We start from the raw sequence: 24562 nt of genomic DNA on the forward strand, positions 1-24562 counted from the left end.
GGCGAATGGATTATTGGAGCATTTAACTGAACATGGTTACAAAGATGTTACTGAGGAAAATAGCAAAAGCTGTGACCAGTAAATGCCATACATCCTGCTATCATTAGAAAAGCGCATCAAGCCTCAACAGGACTCAGTCCATTTGGTTTATTATGTAGCAGTGACATTCAATGACCGAGAGAGATCACCAAATAAATCATTTGAAAAGAAAAGTTCATTTAAAGTATCATGTAGCATTATGCCAACTGTCAAGATAGGCTGAAAGTGATAATGCCCAGAATACAGAAACCTATGAAGAGTCCGAGCTTCACAATATAGGGTATATAATAGCATAAGGGAAGAATGTATAGCTGGAGACCAGGTATCAGTTTTGCTGTTTTAGCAGAAAACACATTTTAGGGCTAAATGGCAGGGACTATTTGAGATGGTATTAATCATACTCCAAAGAAATATGGTAGTCTTCTCATAGGAATGCACATTGCTGCTATCAGCATATGATGTGTATCTTCAGACAGCAAGTTAGTGCAACCTGTCACAGTGTCACTACTGTACAGTATAAAAGTGCATGGTGTGACATGATGGTGTTTACAATGACATGAACAGAGTGTACATGCATGACAGTGCCTACATTTATCACTAGTTTAACACCTCTTCTCCTCATCCCCCACTGGGATCATTGACCTACCCATGAATGCACACTGAGTTTTGCAGGTAATCATGCAAGTTCACAAAGTTAACTGAACTGAGGTAGGTACAAGTAAAGTGTACAATAAGATAAAAGTGTGATTCATAAATACTCATTAGCAAAACATTCACATTAGCATAATGACCGTGCCAAGAGACTTGAAACTGCATGATAAAAGCAGCTGCAGCCTGTAGAAATGTTATCCATAAGAGAAAGCTGAATTACTACAAGCTGTACAACCGCAAAGAGAAATAAGAGAATGAGAACTTTATTTTCACTTTTTCAGCACTACTTATGTTTTGCTAGTGTGTTGCTTGAGGAATAACATGAGTGTAGGGGATAGGATAATAGGTGTAAATGACAACAACAGTGCATACTGTAGAGGTACTGTAAACAGGGGTAGTGCCTACTGCCATTACAGGATAACTGCAGCTGATGCAACATGACAATTTCACTAAAAACAGTAGCGAGGTTTCCTTCCTTGTATAATACCATGAATATGTTTGCCTTTATGATCAGTGCGCATACAGAACACATGACTTCCCCAGATGAAGGCTGAGAACCATGTATGTATCATTCACTGTTGATAAGATCTTTTTGCTGATAAATACCTCACATATTTTCCAGTACAAACTATGGTGTCCTGTTTGGAAATGATTGCATCTATCCAGTATTTAACTCATCTAATCTGAACAACACAAGACTAATTAACACCTTTGCTTCCTGAGATCTTCAAAGTCAGGAAACCATTTGCTTCCTGAGAGCTTTTCTCCAAAATTATCTACTGAAAACACACTTCATTAGATTTATAATATCTGATAAATGGTGTGAGTTACAAAATATGTAAAATGTGATAACTAGACAATGGACTATACACTAGTGTTAGCATCAAATGTCTGTATGTAGATACTGATTTTATATACTGCAGATTTATGATAGAAAAACTGTTTATTTGCCAGAAATACCAATGTTATAGCAAAAATGTAAGTGTGCAAGATAGATTGAATATATCTGTAATTGAATTGTTCACCTCTACAAGATCTTCCAAATGATGTATGACAAGAGGGGATAGCATACTGCTGTTTTGTGATATTGCTGACGTTATGCATATAACAATTTCACAAAATTTCAAAACAATATTAATCTACAGAACTATTTGTTTTATATGGCAAGTATTAGTAGCATCATTGTGAGACTCAAAGTTTTGTGAAGGATGGCACCATTTGTTCACCTGTAGGTCACACAGTTTTTATGAAGTCAACACAGTTCTGAAAAGATAGCTAATAATACTCATAACTCCTTTACCAAAACAGTATTTATTTCTCAGAATGTCTTCACATTGCCTATCATGTTTTAATGTAGTATTTTTATTAACTCCCACTGTTTGAATACACCACCCCCAACATGACTGTATCACCACTCAATTTTTGCCTTATTAATGTAAATGTGAAAATGTTTTTTATATTTTTTGGTAAACATTCCTTAATTACTCCAGCTCTGAACATCCTATGCTGAGAATTGCATTATCATGTTTACCAGATCATACCCACTTGTGAATAGCACCTTGTTACCTTAGTTTTATGTATGTACCTTTACCAGGACTTCAAAAATTAGACTTTGGAAACAAAGATAACTATACTTCTTTCAGAAGTACAGGGACATCACCCCTGAAGATGAGTGTCTCTTACAGGATATACAGGAACTCTACTTTCTGACAAGTATACTCTTGTTGGAAGCAATGGTGTACAGCGTGAATCCTTGTTTGACTGCTGATCAGAGCTGTACCTGGCTCATCTAGCACCTATTGCCAGTCTCTGATCTGCTGCACCATCCCCTCAGCTCTTCAGGTAAAGAGCAAAAAAAAAATGGTCTGTTCCCTTAGTCTTGTACTCTGAATGAGATCCCTGCTGTAGCAAGCTGATTGCTGCATTTCTACAGCTTAACAAACACCTGCTGGCTGCACACACATAATGACTCCCTGGATTCAAATACTGACTGAGTGTGCTGTGGGACTGATACACTGCACCCCACAGGAATGGTGCATGTTGCTGGCAGAGAGGTTGTCAAGCAGTGATAGTCAGATATCTGCTCAGCCTGTAGAACTTCCAAAGTCAAGGGGTGTAACAAGATGCATGTTATCACACTTGTAGCCCTTCACAGTGAACACCGAGGCAATATGTTTGGTTCTGTGGTCTACGGACATACAAAAAATGTGAGCTGTTACAGATAAGGACTTGTGCGCACATGGTTTCCTGGTCAGGATGATGTTCCCCCCACCCCCCTACCCCCAGGCCAGTGTCACTGCAGCATCCAGAAACACACCATACAGACTGCTGCCACATGGATGGCAGTAATACTTATGAGTAGTTCCCCATCATTTTGGTATCCTAACAGGGGTCATGCCAACACTGGGTGGTTTTGTGTGTTGCTGAGTAGCAGTATGTCCTGTATGACCTGCTTACACACATATTTTTGCAATTCCAGGTTGTTATGCCTGAAGGTAATTGTCACTGTGAAAGTAAATTCTCCCAGGCAGAGAATGACATCCTACTGCAGGCTTTCTCTGTGCATGGTTGGTAGATGTGCCTGCAAAACAGATCTGATGAGGCCTTCAGTGTGCATGACTGGTGACTTCTTATAAAGGACATCAACCCTGTCAGTGGTTAAAGCTGGGCCTATAAGGAGGTCCATTGAAAGGTCACTTATATGGTTGCATGATTTGTACAGGCACTTAGTAAGGCAAATCACCTGGTACAGGAGCAGAGTGGTGCTGGTGACGGCACACCAACAGATTTGCCATTAACAGATATGGGGGAGCTTCTAGTATCTCTGTCTTTGAGTCCATACATTTCAAGAATCCACAGGAGAGTGCTATGTAACAATACTGAACTGCAACTGACACACTGAATATCTGCTGATGGTGCCCCAAGTTTGTATGTCCGAACATGTTCTACTATCTGCAGTAATTATCCAATTCAAGGTAATACAAAATATGAGCATGGCTCTTTTGTTTTTACAGGAACATCAAGATTACATGTGCAAAGATATTCTGTTCCAGGCATATTAACCATAAACTGTCCACAGCACTCCCTAATATAGGAGTACTTTCACTGGGTTGTGGATTATCCTTCAATCTGGTAAGTGTTGTGCTATCTGGTTCCCATACCATGGACATAGACCTGCCTGATAGCATCTAACTGTCTGGGCCTGTTCAGGGCAAACAATTCCCAGCACAGTTGATAGTCATGATGCCAGTGGAAGATTCTGGTAATGTGATGGCCACATCTCCATCTCCTTCCATAGACACAGCTCTTGTGCCTGTGTAACTCACCCACATGGACACATGATGTGACCGAAGGATAAGAAGAAACTGACACATCATCCCAAGAAGTGGCTTCGTCTCCAGAGCTAGTTACCCTAGACTATTTCCAGCTCCAATGAGCAAGAGGATGACCTCCTGTGTCAGCATGCCAGTGGCTGAGCATGGCAATGGCTATTGTCACCAATTGTTCAGAGCCATAATATAGGGTCAAGCAGAGACCAATACAGACATAACTAAGTTTGTAGAGTAGTATGGGGTCTGTGTGAAAATCTGTGGGAGTGCCTAAGCTGTACATGCATCATTATGGACAAACAATGTAGAAAGTCTGTATGATATATGTATGCTTGTGTAGCCACCTGTCATGGCCAACACTCTTCTCATAGCCAGTCCACCTCCTCCTCTGGTAGGGAATCTCACTGTCAAGTGCTGAGGACACTGCAGGGCATCATGGATGTATATGCAGATGGGCTGAACATACAGAGACCACACATAGCACATTCCATCATTCACCCTCGCAGAGCTCTCCATCTTCTGTACACACACACACACACACACACACACACACACACACACACACACACACACACACACACACACACACACACACACACACACACACACACAAACATACACACACATACACACAGCCACACAGTTCCCTATTGAAATGCCAGCACTGTAATGCATAGTGCTGACATACAGACAACAAAATACCAAAAAAAACAGAAGAGCAAATATTAAACATTTCTCTTTTCCTTTAAACTCTTTTTCATGGGGAAAGGAGCCTCCCTCACCCACTAGACTTATATATACCTAACTCAATGATTGCCATATCTGGGAGAAAAGTGATTATTCCAAGAAATTACCATATAAGAATCAGTATCAGTATATACATTTACCTGCACTGGGTGCTATGTAAGCCTGTTTTTTCAGCCTTTCATTCTTTATGGGACTCACTAAAGCATGCCCCAACATTTCAAACCAGTTACCCACACACACATGAGCATGTAGTATTGACCCTAACCTCAAACACTGTCAATGTAGCTTGTGTCATATGCATGGTACAGCCATTCATTGCATGACACAACACAGCCTGGATAAAGTGTTACATGCCTCATTTTTACTGTTTTATGTTATGCATATTCTGGCTAATATTTGAAAAAGATGCTGCCTCTTTGTCATTGGCATAGCATACTGCGCTAAACTCCATTTCACATGGTCATCCCTTGCAGATGATTCCCCCACAACCCCCTCATGAGATACTTCTTCTGCCGCTGAATCTGAGACCTCTTCCTCTTTAGCATCTCTGTCCTTCTGTAACTGTTTTTATATCGCTATGTTATACATTACTGCAAAAAACTGCAAAGACTTTACTACATGTTCCAAGGTCATACTGCAATGCACCATGAGAGAAATCCAAACAGTGGAAGCAGGCATTTAGCAGTCTGCCCACATGCTCAACAGTAATTAGGGTCTGTAATAAGACAGTGTTGTACATTGTCTGCCATGGTTTTCTTATTGGTGTCATTAGCTATAGATCCAGGGCATATATGGCACCGTAGATAAAATGCCTTGTGGAAAATAACCCTACACGAACTGCAAGTATAAGTCACAAATGTTACAGATGTGTAAGTCAGGTGGACTATCTGGATGGCCTGCTGACACAGTGAAGTTAGGGTGGAGCAAGTAGAGCAACTGACTTAGGTGCAAGATGTTTGGGGGCGTGATCTGTCAGTCTATTCATTTCCTTACACTCATTTTTGAATGCTGGTATGGAAATACTACTTTTTTTTAAACTGAAGTGCTTACCTCATAATTTGCTTTAGTGCTTGATTCAATGCTTTGAGTTTTGTACAACTTGTAGCAAACTGGTTGTTACTACATTTTTTTTTATTTTTGCTTTTCAATTCGATGACCATTCCGTCTCTGATCTAGTGCTCCACAGGAAAAGATAGGTGAGGAGACCAGATGGACTATTTTTCTTTTTTGTTCCTCATCTTAGAGTTGAGGGACACCAGATCAGAGATCTTCACTGAATACTAGATGACCCAGCTATGGCTCTGACTATATCCTGTGAATTGCAGACCACCTGCAGTTGATGGAGTAAAACCTATTAGAGTGGAGCATTTATTGAAATGTTGCAACGTGGAAGCAGTCCATGGCTACCATTAGCTACAAAACTGAGATATGTCATAAAATGCCTATATGGTGATGCATCTTTCCTCTATAGCTTGTGGGAACCATATATGCCCCCCCCCCCCATGCTGTAGCATGGTATCAAGGAACCGGTACAGTCTTCTTGAGACAGATAACATGGATACACCTACTGTGTCCCTTGTTGGTCACTGAAAGGTCCTTTGGGCTAAAATTCTCAAAGGCACATATACCTCTTGGTAGCCACAGAGATGGGTACTTCATGCATCCCACAGAACTGCATAAGACAGCAAAACATGTTGACCATCTCCTGCATAGTTCATCTACCCACATGGTACTGGTCCACTATTTTCGTGTCACAAAGGACATGGTATGCTAGGTGCAGAAGGATCACTCACTGGTGTGAGGGTGATGATATGCATCCTTGTGACTACCCCAGTAACAACAACTTCTTCTAAATACATATTAAGCAGCACAACAGCTACCCTCTACATACTTCCATGGACTGTCTCCTGCAACTCTAGGATTTTATTGTGGTCTACATTTTGGCTGTAGTTTCTAATCATGAGAAATAAACACAATTCTGAGTTACTCTGCCATAAAGTTGTACTCATTTGAATCTGCCATTGTCTTCATTAATCTTGCTCATCTCCATGTCATTTTACCACCATTTGCATTTTAAACAGTAGTGGTAGTAGCAGAGACAGAGAGATGGCAGGACAAGTGTGTTGGAGATAGCATTCTCAAATGCTTACCCCCACAAGGGGTGCCAACATCCTGGATCTGGTGCTTACTAATATGGGGGACCACTGTAGCACCCCCATTGTGAGGTCTTCCCTGGTGAGATCTGACCATAAATCAGTCTCATCCAAAGTAGCTATCACACCTGACCCCCCTCCCCCAGCAGCAGCTAAACTAAAAAACAAAGCAGATTATAACCTCTTTCAAGATGGTATAAATAGCTTCACTGCACGTCCCCCCTCAGATGGAACTGACAACTATGCCGAGTTCTACACCAGTGGTTTATACGAACACCTGTATAACTGCATTGACTAGGCTGTACTTGATAAGACCAAAACAAGCTTTTCAAGGAAGAGTACACCTGCCTGGTGGATAACTACTATTAACAGGCTTTACAATAAGAGGAAGAAATTGCTATCTAAGAGTAAGAGGGAGTGAGCCCTAAACTGGAAACACTCCCTCTTCAGCTTAAACAAGCAAATAAGACTTTCTGTGAAGTTCTCCAAAGCAAACTACAAAGTCAAATTAGCTTCCTCAACTAAGGACAACCATAAGCCATTCTTTATTTACATCTGTAACCTAAAAGGAAAGGCCCAGATTTGTGCTGAATTGGTAGTTAATGATACCAAATATACTGAGCCTGTGGACATAGCTAAACTGTTAGCCAACAGGTTCTGTGTAAACTTCACTCCCCCTGTCCCTGCCACATGTACCCCATGACATCCGTACCCCCATGTCCTCTACCTTGTATCTCTAAAGAGTGAGTCATAAATGCTCTCTCTAAGGTCAAAAACACAACATCTATGGAACCTGACTAAATCCTACATGGGCTCAAACAAGAATTAGCAACACCATTGGGTACTCTTTTCAATGATAGTCTAACCATTGGCTTCATCCCAACTGAATGGAAAAAGGCCACCATTATCCCCTTGTACAAAGGTGGTGCTTCCACTGACCCTGGGAGCTATAGACCTATTAGCCTGACTAGCATTATCCCCAAGTCCATGGAGTGAATCATCACAGACCTTATCAAGAAAGATATAAGTAATCTCCAAACACTTGACCCTACGCAGTTTGGATTTGTCAAAGGGGGATCATACCTGTTAAACCTGGTGGACTTCTTTGAGACAGTCACCAAGGCCCTGGATGAGGGGAAATCTGTGCATACAGCCTACCTAGACTTGGCCAAAGCTTTTAACACTATCCTCCACTCAGCCATCACTGACAAACTCACCCAGCCGGGTATCAAGCCGTATATTATTAGGCAGGTCATTAACTGGCTCACTGATAAAACCCATATAATCAAAAAAGGGAAATCCACCTCTGACAGCAGACCTGTAACCAGTGGTGTTCCACAGGGATCAGTCCTGGGACCTCTACTGTTTGGAATCTATTTCTCTGAAGTACAAGCTAAAACTAAAGGTCTGTGGCTGACAAAGTTTGCTGATGACTGGAAACTGGGAGTGGTCACAGAATCTCCAAACGATGTCAACATCCTACAAGTGGGTCTTACACAAATGATTGTTGCCAAAGTCATGGCCTTAAACTCAATGCAAAAAATTAATTATCATCCCTTTTGGTAAGAGTGATGCTCCTGCTAAATACCACATCAATAAAAGCATCCTAAGTGTACACTCAGGGGTGAGAGACCTGGGCACACAGGTTGACAGCAACCTTACCTTTGATCACCATGTCTCCACAGTGGTAAGAAGGGCATTCTATATTGCTCATCTCATAATTAAGGGCATTGCCTCCAAAAAAAGAAGTTATAACCTCCCTGTACTCCTCCCTCATTAGGCCAATAATTGACTACAATGCCACTTTTGGCGTGTACCTTTCCAAACACCTGCAGCAATTGGAGAGACCAGAAAGGCTCCTTACAAGGAAAATTCAAGGTCTTCAGCATCTTTCCTATGTGGATCGGCTGAAATCCCTGTCACTTTATTCTGTTTCATACAGACTACTCAGAGGTGATCTCTGCCTTGCATATAATGCAATCTTTGACCCTGCTTTATTGGAAATACTGCATATCAGCAAGTCAAATGGTACACGGGTTATTCGCTGTAAAGACCTTAACCTGGTATGTGACATTAATAGAACCTGCTGGAATGACAGATTTGTCTCCCAAAGGTTACCACACCTTTGGAACAGACTTCCACTTCATGTCAGGTAGAGCACCTCATTGGACCTCTTCAAATGCAATCTGGACGATTGGATGGGTAACCATAAATTAACCCTGGGGGGGTTCCACCTATGGCCCTCTTGGACAGGACCAATAAGTGCTGATCATGAAAATAAGGGTAGAATTTGGCTAGGTTTGTAATGGCCCTAGGGCCATTAGCCTAGTAACCTCCAATGAGCCTATGAACCTATAAAAGTGTTATCTGTGTCAGCAGTCAGCAAAGTAAGGAAGTAGAGAACTAGGAAGTATAAAGACTGGCTGAACCACTGGATAATAGGGTAAGAATGGGGTAATAGGGTAAGAATGTGGGACTGGTAAGAGAATGGGGAAAGACCCAGCAGGCAGACCAATTCTGTGCCAGGAACACAATCCATCCCTGCATTCTGTCTCCTACAGGATGTGGAGGGGAGATCTATGTGTGGCATATAAGGCATTGTCAGACCCCATCCTGATGGACCCCCTGCATATCCATAAAATAAATAGCACTGAAATTACCCATTCAAGCAGGCTGTAAATGGTTAATCTCCCAGGCCCTGTATATATATTTCACCTCTCAAGCCCCTGCTTGCACTTATCAAGGTTACCGGAACTTGACAGAGATTTGGAAGGTATGATTAGGCTTAAAAAGCTCCCAGTGGTTGCTAGCTTAGTACACACACATATGAAACTATGAATCTATAAAAATGGAAAGGTGGGGAGTTGAAATATTGAATACATTTAAAAGGCAGACATTAACAGGCTTATTGTCTTTTTCTGCCACTGACCAGGTGTGATGTAACTATCCCTTTGCACAGATGTCGAGAAGGCATTTGGTAGAGTATATCTGTTATTGCTTGATTAAATATTACTTACAGTTAACCCTCCTTTTTTCTCTCTTTAAATGACTATTTTGTCAGACACTAGGTTTCAGAACTCCCATCAAAATTTCAGGCAAACCTTCTACTTCATCTTACTCAAGGGTCCAGCTAGGGACACTCTCTGTTTGATTTTTATATTGTCCTGTAATCAGAATCTTTTAGATCAGGAACAGATGCTGTCAAATCAGACAGCAGTCATTTTGGCTTTTATGCCTTCTACATTTGAATATTTTTATTGAAGGCTTGTTTTATGATATTTTGCATCATTTTCTACAAACAAAATATATAGTGAACAAGTAGTTCATTCGGTTAGAATAAACTATTTTATTTCACATTCACAAGAGCAAAAAAATAATCAACTTAATTTGCAAACATTTATTAAAATGCAGACCCAAATCTATTTTCAGGCAGTACAAGCTACCTAAAGCATATAACTAATCAAAAGTACATTGCGGATTTAATTAAAATTATCTAATTGTACTGCAAGCTCAGTTGCAGTATGCAACCTGGATAACTGTTCCCCCTTCATCCTGTCTTTCACTTGAATTAGCTTTTGGTTTATATCACAGGACTAATATGTGATACTAAATTAAGATCCAGAAAACAACTGTGTCTTAGCAAAAGCCCACTGTGCTCAACACAGTAGCATGCAAGTGCTATACTAATCAGAATATTTCTATAAAGTGAGTCCATGTGAAATGTATGCAAAGGATCCTTGCAATATGCTAACAAAGCTCTCCTAGAAACTCATACAATCCATAAAATAATATGCTACAAATGGCAGCACACAGGAAAAGGAAATCCAGCTAGGCGGAGCACAATGGGTCTATATGACCTTGCTCAGGCTATAGGAAATCTTAACAAATAATTATACAGTAGATGAGGCACGGTATTTACATGTCACTATCCCAAAAAACGACAAATCAGTTAAGTGCTTCGATAAAGTGAGAGCTGATCTTAGCAAATGTTAAGCACCCCCCGCTTCACTTGTTAGGATCAAGTATTATGCTAAGCAGTTAAATCTGCCAGTGCTGACTAGCAAACGACAGCAGCAGAATAAAAAAAACAGATTTGTTTCTTCCTGCTGTCTGGACCAGTAATGTGTCCCTGAATTTGTGTAATATAAGAGACTTTGTTACACTGCTCTCCTGAGAGCACTCGCTAAGTGCTTTACAGCTTTGAAAGCTGACAAAATACTTAGCATTATTTTTTTGACTATTTGTTTTTTTTTCTCTGACTAGTAGTACATGGAGCATATAAAGTCCCATGCACTACAAACAAATTATGATGGAGTCTCCAATAATAACTTTTTATTATGTGTTCTCGACATGGATGCCAAGACTCAGCATCCATGTTGTGAACACATAATATCATGGTTATGATTGACAACCCGCTCATAGTAATCTATATTGTCCAGATTGTCAGGACATCAGTGAGAATGACACTGAGAGACATTTGAAACTTCTGTCTGGCATATTATATATGTTATGTTTCTGTGTTAAAATCTTTAATGTTTTTTAACTTTTCTCTCCTGGTCTTTGCTAAAAATGGGTTATATACTCATTCAGACTTTCTTGGTAAACAAATGTAAAGTTAAATAAATAAATAAATATTCAAGATGTATTATACATTTTATTCTAGATAGCCATTATAGAAGGCAAATGGCATAGTTATAACTAAAAGCAAGAATGCACTGCAGTATTCCCCACAAACCCATGGGACACCACTGTCTGTGCAGAATTGTTCACAAAAGACCTTTTCCAATTATGTATTCAACTGTATAGAGGTAGCAGTTCCTATCCAAAATAAGGGCAGGACATGCTCAAAACGTTCCAGTGGAATCCTGACATCAATAGTCCACATAACAACTGGAAAAAAATCTTGAGCAAAAATATGAAGTACAATGCCCAGCAAGATGAGAGCTCCCTCAGCAGACTAAATAAGAAGCTCAGTGAAGAATTTAAGTCTACCAAAGCCAAATTTGAGTTAAAAGTAGTCTCCCTAGCTAAAGACAATCACAAGGCATTCCTCAGCTGTGTCAGTAATCTCAAAGGTAATGCATAACAATGCCCTAAACCACTTGTAAATGGAGCACCTATACTGAGCAGGAAGATATAGCAACTCCATGGGCCAATAAATTCCAATTTTGCTCCAGTTTCTCCCCCCAAACACCTCTCAAGAAATACACCCAACCATAACATCCCCAACTATCCCTAGGGAACGGGTCATCAATGCAACAAAAAACACTGCATCAATGCCAAGAAATGTAAAATACTATCTTTTGGAAAGGTTGTCACCCCTGGAAATTACTACGTTGATAATACAACCCAAAGAGTAGACTCAGAGGTCATGGATTTGGGAGGACATGTAGGCAATGACTTGGCATTTAACAACCATGTCCTCAGAGTATGGCATCCAGGTCCAAAGATGTCATTGATTCTTTGTACTCATCCCTCCTTAGACCAATCATTATGTACCATACCCACTTTAGTATATACCTGATTAGGCATATGCAACAAGTGGAACATCCACAGAAGTTTCTCACCAAAAGAATACATGGTATAGACAACATTTCTTACATAGACTGCCTCAAAGCCTTATTTTTATACTCCATCTCCAAACAAGTACTGAGAGACAATCTCTGCCTTGTCAACAAACCATCTTCTTATACAGTCTTGATGAAAATGTTGCATATCCACAAAACAGACAGCATCGGAGATACCCAATCTAGGGACCTAAAACTCATCTACAGTATAAATAAAGCATGTTGGAAGGACTGATATGTGTCTCAGTAATTGCCGATTCTCAGGAACAGGCTTCTCATCCATGTGATGCAGAGTTCTTTCCTGCACATATTCAAGCTCAACTTGAACCAGGGAATGGGGAATCATAATTTTTTAACTCATCTGGCACCTATGTCCATATTAGAAAGAGGAAGCTTGTAAATGTTCAAACACTTACACCCAGCTTATATATATATATATATATATATATATATATATATATATATATATATATATATATATATATATATATATATATATATATATATATATATATATATATATATATATATATATATCAGAACCTGTCCAATATGGCCAGGCTTAAAAGGCCCTCTAGGGTCATTAGCCTAGGAATCACCTATGAAGCTATGAACCATTGAACTGTAATACATGCTTAAGACCAGCCAACCTTGTGATGGATTTACAAATATTTAGAATGTAAGACTAATTAAATGCCTGTTGATACAACAAGTGTCTCAGAAGTTATTGCCATATGCTTTTCTATGACCAGGCCGATGTGAAGTTTCAGCTGTTTCTTGCTTGTAGACAAAATGTTCTGTTTCATGCCCTTGTCCTTCTATAAATAGTAGTGCTCCTGTCAGCACAGATATTGTACCTGCAAAAAAATGCATTGTTGTCAGGTTCCTTTATGCATTAAAATTCATACAGAGTATTTATTCACATACTCAATGATGTCTTCGTGATTTGCAAACTTACCCTGTGTCAACCTGAGTTGCAATTGCAGTTAAAAGCAAAACACATACAAAATCTATTTCAAAGAGATGGATGCATGTTGCATCTAACAAGAAATATGTCATAGATGGCAAGTCAGACAGAAGACTAATGTTTTGACAGTTGACAGATGAGGAGAGCTAAGAAGTATATAGGATATATAGTGAGACACATGGGGAAATCAGTCAGCAATATGTACAGACTAAGAGTCGTCATGGATGGAAATTCCCAGTAGAGACCATAATGTCCAAAGTACTGTGTGTCTTAGCCACAGGCATGTTCCAAAGACCAACAGGTGAGAATGTGAGACTATCAATATCCAGGATATTAAACACATTCACTGATGTCATGATGTAAAGTATTAATGATTACATCTGGTATCCACGTGTGTGTGTGTGTGTGTGTGTGTGTGTGTGTGTGTGTGTGTGTGTGTGTGTATATATATACATATATATATATATAGATATATATATATATATATATATATATATATATATATATATATGTACATATATATATATATATATATATATATATATATATATATATATATATATATATATATATGTGTGTGTGTGTGTGTGTTTACTATGGTTTAATCAAACATCAATGCTGTGATAATAATAGCATGGTCGAAATCATTGTTTACGTGTCTAAAACATGGATTCAAGAGTAGTCAGTCTTGTAAATTCAAATGATAGACTGCAATCGATCATTTTCATCATGATGTACTGATATATGCAGTCGCATAGTGTACATCATGACTATTTTACTATAACAGTGTAAACAACATGTAAGCTTCACCCAGATGTGCGGAATACACTTCTTCTAAGTTAATCAAAAGATACACTTTAACTTTTGTCTCAGTAGGAACAATGGTGTGCATGAGGAGGCAGGATTTGTGCCTGGAATTATTGTTCATGTATACGATACAGTCGTCAGTCAGAAGGGGAAGAGAATGTTGTGCATGGACGGCTATCAGTATATTCAGGAGAGAACACTGCATAACCAAACATTAATGCTGTTGTAAGAAATTAAAAGTTAAGTGGAGAGGGAGATGTGTTACTGATTTGCTGGGGATGGATACAGGCTAGTAAAAAGTACAGCACATTTCCATGTTCCTGATAGTTTGAAAAGCGAGATATGTAAGGTGATTGACAGTATTAAGAGGAGGGCAGAGGTGTCAACTGAAGACCCATGTAAAGTCATGTCTGAAGTACTATCAGAGACTCCAGCGCATGTTGTGAATGCTTTACCTAACACATCAGCTTTGAAACAATCAATAAATAGAGTAAGGTAACCTAAAAGGAAGAACATGTTCAATGATATAAACACATTGGCTGACTTGACCACCGACCATCTTCCTATTAAAAATGGTACATACATTGTTGAACATACTGGAGAGGCCTGCCCAGATGGTAATTGTGTTGTAATCACCACACAGAGTAACCTGCAGATGTTGTATAGTTCTGAATGTATATATTAGTGGATGGAACCTTCCCCATAAGTACGACAGAGTGTAAACAGATTTATACTATTCATTGCAAGTTTGAGGAAGCAGGTATGAGTAAAGTTATTCCTGTGGTATATGGTATTTTACTGTCAAAGTCAGATGACTGTTATAATAGCTTTTGGAACTGTGTTGTCACTTTATGTGTCGTTATGATTTCATTCTAAATCCAAAAATGGTGCTAAGTGACTGAGAAGAGAACAGTGAATGCCATACAGGCAGATTTCTCTAATATTGTGGCCAAAGGATGTTGGTTTCATCTGTGCCAAATAACCTGGTGGCAAATTCAGAAGTTACATTTTATGTCTGAATTTGGTAGTTGTATTTCTTTTTCTGTCTTGTGTAAGTAAATACCTGCTTTGGCATTTATTAACCCTGACTACATAGCAGATATCTTGACTGAGATTGAGGGGGATATGTCTGACAATGCCAAACCTTTATGTAGATTCTTTGGGAAGAATTATGTGTTGGGCAGACCCCGCAGGTATGGTATGCATTGTAACACTTCAGAATGATTACCTCCACTCTTTAATATTAGTTTCTGGAACCAAAGGGACACCTGCACACTTGGTTATCCCAGAAGCCAGAATGCAGTGGAAGGATGACATCACCATCTCCATAGTCTGCTGGGAAAACCAAGATTGTACATGTCGGATGCCTTGCATGCTATACAGTTGGAGCAGAATGGGATTGAGGACATTAAATGCAGACTGTTAGCATGCATTGCTCCATCTCCTAAGAGACGAAGACTTACTGATAAAGCGGCTACCTTCGACAGATTATTAGCCAGAAGGGATGAATTGAGTGTTAGGAGTTTTCTGCTGCTGGTAGCACAGCACTGCTCTTTTTAATGCACTTATTATACTTTTCTCAAGTTCTTATGGTACATTTGAGCACAGTTTGTATCATCATGGAGTTAGTGGTAATATACTGCCTAAATAAGTCACAGAGTCTCAGCACGGTGTGTGCACAGTGGTGTTTGGCATTGCATAAAAAAAAATATGTTGTGTTTCACATTTCTGACCACATATTGGTTTAAACCTGTGGTTGAATAATATCTCAGAGGATTTGCGCAGCATTGCTGTTTGTTTTTATGTTGCTCTACTGTGTAATTTCACCATTAATGGACTGAACTAATGCAGAATGATTTCTATGTCAGCGCAACACAGGATCAGTGTCAGAAGAGGGGAATGTCGAAAGTGTCGAATATACATATTTGTAGCTAACATTTTTGACCTTCTGCCCTTCTGTATTTGTGAAAATCAAAATTCTTTTTCGATTGTAACATCATTCATACAAACGCTCTCTCTCTCGCTCTCTATATATATATATATATATATATATATATATATATATATATATGTATATATATATATATATATATATATATATATATATATAGGTCTACGTCAGAAGCTTGAGTTTTCAGAAACTACAAATTCATATTGTCGAGAAGATATGATCAAGTTTCTGAAAACTCAGACTTCAAAAAAAAAACAGAAATCTACCTTTTTTCTATGTTTTGCAGGGAGGCAAGTGCCCCTGCACCCCCAATACACCCTGCATATTATATATAACAACTATAAGATTGCACTACAGTGGGGAAAAGGGTAACTTCCCCAATCCTCTCTGTACTGCGATCTCCATTCAAAAGCTTTGAGTTTTAGGAAACTCAATCATATTATCTCAGAGTTTCTGAAAACGTGAGCTTCAGAAAGGGACCCATATATATATATATATATATATATATATATATATATATATATATATATATATATATATATATATATTTATCCACTTAGAGAACACCAAACCTCCAAAAGCAAAAAAAACACTGGTGCAGAGGTCATGGAACTACACTCTTTATTAAAACAACACCAAATTCAAACACGTTAAGCGCTTTCACCCAGGTATCTCCCGAGCTTTATCAGTACACTCAGTGAAGGCATAACAATCCTTTTATATGAACATTCCCCATCATTTCCTCCAATCAAATGTTCTCATTAATAAATTATTCACGTTGGTTTCATTTCTTTTCCAGTGCTAAACATTTATGACACTTGATAAATTATAATAAATCTTGTTACATTAATTATACTGAAATGCAAATCTTTAAAATCTACTAATAAAAAGTATATGGAAAAATGTTTAAAAATATATGTAGAAATGTATATATTTGGCATAGAGTAAAGTAAATTACAATAAATTACAACTTAACTGCCCTTAATTTAAGGATGCTATTAATACTCAAATGGTCATTCAACCCTGGGTTTCTTATAGCATCTAGTTTTAATTGCCAAAATAGTTCTTTATATTCAAGTCGGTCTTCCCATAATCCACCCCTTAAATCTTGCTTGACCTGGTCTATTATGTAAAATTTAAATTTGCTGTCTTTATATTCCTTCTGGTACCTATATAATGCATTAGCATCTTTTTGCTGTAAAATATCATGTAAATGTTCATATATACACCTTCTTATAGGTCTCTCTGTCTTGCCTATATAGAAACTGGGTCATTTTTCCCATATGGAAATGTATACTACTCCTCTGCTATTGCAATTGTAATGTTCTTTAGGTATTATTTTGTAACTTCTTGATGGAAGATGTAAACTATTCTGCTGAAAAATATTGTTGCACTGGTTACAAAATCCACATCTGTACGTACTTACTTTCTTTCCTGGTGATTTTTGTTCTAATTTCCATTCTTTGTTCTTCTAACATTTCTCTTATGTTCATATCCCTTCTTCTAATGAAAGTCAGATGTGAAGGAATGTATTTATTAATTTCAGTATTAGGTTCATAGGTTCATAGGTAGGTACTAGGCTATCTGCCCGAGGGCATTTATAAGCCTAGCCAGAGTGTGTCAGCTTTCGCCACCCCATTGATTAATTAACTGATCCTCTGTCAAGCAGAGCCAATGAAGTGATCCCAGGGGTGTATTTTCTGTTAGCCATCCACTCGTCAAGGTTTCTCTTGAAGAGTGTTAGTGAGGAGCTTTGCCTGATGTAATTTGGAATTTTGTTCCAAAGCATGGGGAGTCTAGGTGACAGGAATCTATCCCTCCAGCATGTTCTATTTATTGTTGTGGCGAGGTTTAGCTCACTAGAGCGCATGGCTTGCAGTGATTTGGATTTCTTTAGGTGGAGCATGTCCATCAATTCTGAGTTGAACATGGCTTTGTAAGTCAGGCAGAGATCACCTCTGATTAAGCGATTTGCCACTGAGTACAGCCGGAGTTTTTTCAGTCGGGCTGCATAGGACATATGTTTGAGACCAGTAATCCTCCTGGTGAGGTGCTTTTGTGGTCTTTCCAGCTGTTGTAAGTGTCTTGTGAGGTACATCCCAAATGGGGCATTGTACTCTATGATGGGTCTAATGAGTGACGAGTAGAGGGGCACTATAACCTCTTTATTTCTAGATGCAAACCCTTTAGTAATTAGATGGGCCACATAGAAGGATTTCCTAACTACTTTGGCAATATGATTGTCACAGGAGAGATTACTATCTACCTGGGTCCCCAGATCTCTTATTCCCTCTTCTGTATTAAGGGGGCTGCCACCTATGTGGTAATTCGTGGGTGTTTTGTTTTTCCCATACGAGATGACTATGCATTTTTTGGCATTTAGCTTGAGGCCATGACTTTGACACCAGGTGTCCGTCTCAGTAAGGCCCTTTTGGAGGATGTCCGTGTCAGCCTGAGAGTCAGTTATGGCTCCCAGTTTGCAGTCATCGGTGAACTTGGTTAGCCATAGTCCTCCTGTGTTTGCCTGTACTTCTGAGAAGTATATGCTGAACAGTAGGGGGTCCCAGGAATGAGCCTTGTGGGACACCACTTGTAACTGGTTTAGAGTTGGACCTGGAGCCCACTATTCTTACTGTGTGAGTTCTGTCTGTAAGCCAGTTGGCAACCCATCTCGTGATGTAGGGGTTTATGTTCAGGCTGGTGAGTTTTTCTGTAATACCCGAGTGGAGAATGGTGTTGAAAGCCTTGGCGAGGTCAAGGTAGGCTGTGTGAACCACCTTTCCCTCATCTATGGCCTTTGTGACTGTCTCGAAGAAGTCAACCAGGTTTAGTAGGCATGATCTGCTCTTAACAAAGCTGAACTAGGTTGGGTCAAGTGTTTGGAGGTGTCTTTGTTAATGAGTTCCATGATAATGCACTCCATAGCCTTGCAGAATAGGCTAGTCAGGCTTATGGGGCGATAGTTACCAGGGTCAGTTGTGGCCCCTCCTTTGTGGAGAGGAAAAACCATTGCTGTGCACCATTCTATGGGCATGTAGCCTGTGGAGAGGCTGAGGTTGAACAGTGTGTTTAGGTGGGGGGGGTTAGTTCATTCGGTATTTCATGCAAGACGCAGCCTGGGACACCATCTGGTCCCATTGACACTGTGTGTTTGGCTTTTGAAAGGGTTGTTTTCACCTGTGTGTCTGTGATTTTTGGGACACTATACTTTTTCGGTATTGTTGTGGGCCCTTTTGGAGGTGAGAGGGGTGTGAAGTTTGCACTGAATCTATCTGCCAGGATGTTGGCAATATCAGTAGGTTCAGTATATTTTGTGCTATGTTGCAGTAGTTCAGTGCATATCTGCCAGCTGCCACTTAGATTCTCAACATAGCTAAAGAAGGCTTTGTGGTTATCTTTTGAATCCTTGGCTATTTTTCTTTTGATGTTAACCTTGGATGATTTCATGAGGGACCTCAGTTTCTTACTGATACTGATCAGGAATGTCTTTCCTTCTTGGGATTTGCTTTTTTTCTGAACTAGTTTCCTCCTTCTGTTGTATAGCCAGTTTATTGCAGTGGTCCACCAAACTGGTTTCCTTCTCTTAGAGGAGTGAGTCTTGGTTTTACTAGGGATGGCATGATCCATGCATCCTTGTAGGTGTTCATAGAGTGCATTTGTAAAGGTTTCCGCATCTTGGGCAGCATTATCCTTTAGCGTGGGGGCTGTGAAACTTACCACTTCTGTCTTAAGTAAGGTGAAGTTTGCTTTAGAAAAGTTTTTTACTGTGGTTTCCTTAGTTGGGGGTGATGGTGGGGTGTGGACATCCAAAGTGATTAGTTTATGGTCTGATCTAACCAGTGACGGGTTGACCTCCGGTGTGGAACACCTGTCGCCCATGTTGGTGATGACTAGGTCCAATATGTTTTCACTGCTGGTAGGGGAGTTTACCAGCTGATCCAGGGCATTTGAGTTGATGAATTCCAGGAAGCGCTGGGCCTGGGAATTTGTACTCAAGTAGATTTCCCAGTGAATGGTAGGGTAATTGAAATCACCCAATATCAGGGTGTTTGGTAGGACCTTCATGTTTTCCAGTGTCTCCAGAAAGGTGGAGTGGTGGTCCTGGGTCCTGGAAGGTGATCTGTAGCAGGCCACAATTTGCACTGCAGATTTGCCCAATGTTAGTTGCATATGGATGATCTCAGAGGTATCATGCTATGCCACTATCCTGGAGGTGTAGGTATCTTTGATGAATATGGATACACCTCCTCCTTTTGTGTTTCGGTTCGTGTTCTGTTGCCGAAACGTGTGGTATGAGTTGTAGCCCGGTAGTGCTGGGTTGCTCTCTGGAGCCTTGAACCAGGTTTCAGTTACTGCACAGATGTTGATGTTCTCCATACTGAGGAGTGCTTCGAGCGTGTGCATTTTGAGATTTAAACACCTGGTGTTGAGTAGCATAACTTTCAATTTTTTGTTAATTGTGCTGTTTACGGAGGTAGGTTTGACTTTTGAGCCTTGCCTAAAAAAGGCACTATGGGGGCAGCAAGAGCCTTGGCCAGTATTCAAAAGCCTAGGGGTGACAGGTGCAAGCCGTCTTTTGCAAAGCAACGCGGCTTGTCGAGCATGTCGTCCCATGCTGGTAGACACTGGATCCCCTTTGAATGACACCAGAAGCTTAGCCAGTTATTGAAATTGATCATTTTTTCTTTATACTGAGGTATCATTTTTGGTGTGGGCAGGATGCTACTCAAGGTCAGGGTCATACCAGCCTGGGCTACATGTTCAGAGAGCTCTTCCATGTCTCTTTTCATGTAGTCCAGGGAGGTAAGTCTCAGGTCATTCACACCAACATGAACAATGACAGAGTCATATTTGTACTTGTTCTGGAGTGACCCGAGTGCTTGTGTTATGTGGCGGATTCTGGCTCCTGACAGGCAGCTAAGTGTAACCTTCTGCTTGTCCAGCCTAGTGAGTGGGACGTCAGTGTGCCTGACTATAGAGTCACCTATTACTAGTGTGTTAGGTATGTTATTTTTCCTTAAGGGCTGTGATTGTGCGGCACATTGATTTTGTGTTTTATCTGTTGTCTGGTTTGTGACGGGAAGTGCAGGTCGTTTGGGTGTCTGCTTTGGAGGTCTCTGATGCTTTTGCATCAATAGTTAAAACTTTGCAATATCTCCTAATAATGTTCTCATCTTCATCTGAGTAAGGTATATACATGTATATGAATGCTATGTTATAATTGTTATCCAAGTCTCCTGTTTTGTTCAAGTGGTTATCCCCCTTTTCTATAATAGTTTGAAATTTCCCTTTTCTTTCTTTCTTCACCTCTCTTATTGCTTGTTTTATTAGGGCAATAGGATATCCTCTTTCCATGAACAATTTTTTCATCAATGTTATTTCTTCCAAGAATATTGTTTCTTCACTACACATTCTAGAAACTCTAATGTGCTGACCCTTAATGATGCTTTTCTTCTGACTATGAGTGTCTACTATCATAGTGTAGGTAAGAATTTGAGTATGTATCTTTCCAAAGTTATCTAGATTGGTACTTCATATCTTCCAAATCTTTGTAAATGGTTACATCAAGATAATTAATTTTTTCTTTAGATATGTTAGAGGTGAATCTCAGAAAGGAAGTTGTGTTGCTAATATAATCTAAGAACTTTGCAAGTTGTATATCTGTACTCTTCCAAAACAGACAGATGCCATCCAAGAATCTAGTGTACAATAGTATATTGTCATACCAAGATGTTTGGAAAATGTAGGTTTTCTCCCAGTAGTACAAAACTAAATTGGCATATAAGGGGACACAGGTGGCCCACATTGCCACTCCTTTTTCTTGTTTGTAATATTCTCCACTGAAATACATGTAGTTGTTTTATAATATAATTTCCATGAATTCCAAAATTAAATTATTTTGTTCATTCCCTAAGTAATTTATGTAACAAGATTTATTACAATTTATCAAGTGTCATAAACGTTTAGCAGTGAAAAAAAAATGAAACCAATGTGAATCATTAAGAGTTGAATGATTGCTCATATTTATTAATGAGAACATTTCATTGGAGGAAGTGATGTGGAATATTCACATAAAAGGATTGTTATGCCTTCACTGAGTGTTCTGTTAAAGCTCTGGAGATACCTGGGTGAAAGTACTTAACACGTTATGAATTTTGGGTTGTTTTAATAAAGAGTGTGGTTCCCTGACCTCTGCTCCAGTGTTTTTTTGCTTTTGGAGGTTTGGCATTCTCTAAGTGTGTATATATATATGTATATATATATATATATATATATATATATATATATATATATATATATATACACATCTATATGGGTCCCTTTCAGAAGCTCAAGTTTTCAGAAACTTTTGGAAGTTTAGCGTTCTCTAAGTGGATTTCTTTGACTATTGACACCGTGGTAGAGTCATCAGAGCAGACCACTCCTGGTTTTACCATTGGAAATGAGAGCAATGTTGATATGGACAATGCACCAGTTACTAGAAGTAAATATTGCAGTTATTCAAACTGGTTAAAGAGATTGCTACCATGCAATCTAATTAGCTGAATTCTTCTGTTTGCAGCCTACTTGGAAACCAACAACAATTCCTTGCTGAAGGACTGAACTAATTGCAGGGAACACAGTTGACGTTAATGAGAAAAAGTAATGGCAGAACGGAAGTAAGCACCCAAATGACGAAAACACATTCTACTCAGTCACAAGGAATCAACAACAATTCAGGGACTGGCAATGAAATAAACAAATTCAACAATATTCTGCATGAGTTTGACTTTGAGAAATGGGTTGGTAAGTGTTTTAACTTTTTGGAACAACGACAGCCCAGGATAGAAACATTTATGGACACGTTAGGGTTATTCAAAAATAAACTGTTGCAACTAAAAGGTTTACAAATGGAAATAGACTATTTAAATGAGTGCATTAACATTAGAAGAGTCTAGAAAGGACTCCAATTTGTAAAATAATTCCACGAAGAGTTGGTAGAATTATTTAACAATTTTGGCATAGAACTAATGAAGTTAATGGTCAGAAATTATGCTGATCAAAAGAAAAAATGTTGAAAGAAATCAACCCTTTACACAGTAGACTAACTTCAGATTTAATGTTAAAATTGAGAAAGTGAAATATTCTAATATTTTTCAAGAAATAGACAAGCATTGCAATAAAGTATTAGAAAGGAAATTGAGGAAAATGAATAGAGATTTGCAGGAATACAAGGAAGGAAGGGCATATCCACCCCTTTGGAGAACAGATAAAATTGGTATCCCAGACAGACAGGAAAACCTGGAAAAATTAGATATGGCAATAGAACAAACAGAAGTAGAAGTCCATTTGAGCCCTTTAGCCACACCAACCCCCCCCCCCCCAAGAGAAGCAAAAGGTAAGCAGAAAAGCAAGGAACCAACAGCAATTGAGAATAGAGAAGCTTCTACAACAGGGGCAGAGGGAGGGGAAGTACAAGGAGAGGGAGTTACAGGAGAACATTTTACAAAGAAAGTCAATGGAACTACACACTACTTTTTTGAAAATTGACAGAGGAATAAGGGTATCGTGTTCAGGTATTTTAAATACTCAAGGTAACTTTCACACTTTTAATTACACAGACTTGAGTATTAATGAAGATTATTTTAAATTGTTCACTAAAGGATTTCAATATGTTCCAACTAGACCTTTAAGGATAGTTGATACCCTCATAGATTTAAAATTGTTTTTACGGAAAAAATAATTGTTTTTTAAAGGTACAAATCTATCTAATACTTGCTTGAGTAGGAAGAGTGTCTTTACCCCTCTATTTTTAAGGTGTTTGAAGAATTGGTAGAAAATGAAATAAGAAAGGTAAACACCAAGAAAATTCAAGGCAACAATTTTACATAAATAGACAGAGAACTGGTTAACATGCTACAAAGAAGAGGGCTCAGGGTAATGAAACTGGATAGGGGAAGAGGAGGAGTTATTATGGACACCATTGACTATGATAAAAACATGTTAGTTATTTTAAATGATGATAGTAAATACAGAGTAGTGTCTAGAAACGAGATCTTCATTTCTTACTCTAAGTTGGATTTTTACATCAATGACCACTTTTTACAGGGTACAATAGACAAAAAATGTTTGGATTTTTTTACAGTGACCAGGCCCAAGATCCCAGTTGTGTTTGGGATACCTAAAACACATAAAAACAAAGAGAAACTGCCTTTTAGGCTTATAGTTGCAGGGCAGACTCTAAGCGTGATCCACTTGCAAAATATATAGACCCCAGTTTGAAGAAATTTGTAGTATCCTTGAAACATATTTCCAAGGACTCGTGGGACTTTCTAACAAAGGTAACCCAAGACAAATTTGGAGAAAATGTT

Source organism: Protopterus annectens, chromosome 1.part2 (genome assembly GCF_019279795.1).
Source record: "Protopterus annectens isolate FY-2018-M chromosome 1.part2, PAN1.0, whole genome shotgun sequence".
Taxonomy (NCBI): Eukaryota; Metazoa; Chordata; order Ceratodontiformes; family Protopteridae; genus Protopterus; species Protopterus annectens.